We start from the raw sequence: 2,093 nt of genomic DNA on the forward strand, positions 1-2,093 counted from the left end.
TAGCAGGAAATCCAAAGATGGCCCAGAATTCCTCCGGCAGGGGACAAATTTCATCGTAATCAAATTTAAAACAATGTGTTTCTGGACTCCAATAGTCTAATGCTGCCCTAAGAAAATCATGTTCAATCGCTACATGTCTTAGGGCTAGAAAACCCCTGACATGAAACAATTCCAATTCTCTTTTGTCAGCATTGGTCAAAGAATAAGACCAGTCGCGCAATGTATTATTAAAATTCTGAGACATTATTATTGAAATATGAAATTCTAATTATTTTGTGTTTCGTAATTATGCATATCACGAACATAATGGTCCTATTTTATAGCAAAAACGCTCGGAACTACTCAGAAATTATCTTTCTATACGCGTAAACCACACCGTTGTAGAATACGCACACCGTGACACGGGAATTCCCAATGTGTCACGGGAATTTGTGCCGCGACACGACAGATTTTGCCGTGACACGTTGTACGGTGCCGTGTCGCGGCGCCCACGCGTTTTCTTTTTTAGCCTTTTCCTGTATTTATCTGGATTATTTTTTTAGTGTTTTATCTTCACCGTTTATTTTTTATTCCGTTTTCGAGAATTTAATTCCTAATAAAATTCTCAACTTTTTTTATTTATTAATATTTTTATTTTATTTTATTTTTATCTTTTATTTTATTTTATTTATTTATTTATTTTATTATTTTATTCATCGTTATTATTTATTATTTTATATCTATTATTATTTTTATTTTTCGTAGGGGAAGTTATAAATCTCGTTCCATTTCCAAACATATTTATTTTGGAGTAGTTGTAAAACTTATTCAGATTTTTCTTTTCTTTTTGTTTCTTTTTCTTTTGGGGAAGGTCGGTACCCTCCACTTACTCCACTTACATTTTTTGTCGCGTCATTAGTAACTACACATCCACACACAATGAGTCTCAAGCACACACTAATAAATACATAAACTGTGAATAATGTAAAAAATGAGTCATAATAAATAAGCAGCGTCAAATGTTATCAAAGTATGTACAAATAAAGACCCTCGGTCAAAAATCTGCAGAACTAGAAGAGTTAGGATCAGTGTCATCTCCAGCCTGTGAATATAGGAACGGTGAGCCAAAGAGTCCCGCCATCATCCAAGTACGAGGAGTAGTATCCCTATTAGTTCCTGTAACTCCAGCAGCAGTCAAACTCAAAGCAGAACCCGTCCAACTGGAAAACGGTGTAGACTGACTCAAAGAAATGGGAATCGTCGGTGGAGGCATCGTCCCATACACTAGAACTGAAAACAAGCCCGACACCGGTGGAGGAACCCTAGACGATGGAGCTGAAAATAAGCCAGGATCCACGGGAGTCAAAACTGGCCTAAACTCAGGTTGTGAAGGCTGTGAAAACGATTGTCGCTGCCATTGACCCTAACCCTGAAGGCGCTGGGACGACTGAGGCTGCTGCCACTGAGCCTCCTGAAACGCCTGAGAAACTTGAGGCTTCCGCTGACACTGAGAATGCCGATGAACCTCAGGAGATCGTCTACCACGACTAGGCTCTCCCTCGTCCAAGCCTCTATGCCTCAAGCGCGAGCGGGACCTCTGTTGCTCCTGAAGGATACAAAATCAAAAGACGTCAACAATGCAAAATAAAACAAATGGTAGAAATGGAAGAAAGTGAACATACCTCAAGAACATCGACAGAACTGCTCTGACAACTCGCACCACGCTGAAGCTTGATGATGCAGTACTTCAGAGCGTCAACCAGCTTCATGAATCCCATCATCTCCGGGCGGGTAGGCTGAGAACAAAACAGATAAAAATCAGTAACAAGCGGTGTTAAAAGGGATGAATAATGCATCAAAAAACTTATCGGCTCAAAAACCTCAGGCAGAGACTCTTGCGCCTGTTTGAAACCCTCCGGCGCGTCAGCAATATGGTCCTCGGTAATACCAATCGGCCCTGAGTAGCGGACAGATTGAGGCGGAATCTCAATCCTCCCCACACGGCGAACAGTCGTCTGAAAATACGATCGAATAATCAAGTTATTCGACTATTTAAACAGAGACTAGCGACAAAACTCCTCAAAAGAAATCATACCTCAAAAAGGCGGGGTGGA

This window comes from Chenopodium quinoa, unplaced genomic scaffold (genome assembly GCF_001683475.1).
Source record: "Chenopodium quinoa cultivar QQ74 unplaced genomic scaffold, ASM168347v1, whole genome shotgun sequence".
NCBI lineage: Eukaryota > Viridiplantae > Streptophyta > Magnoliopsida > Caryophyllales > Amaranthaceae > Chenopodium > Chenopodium quinoa.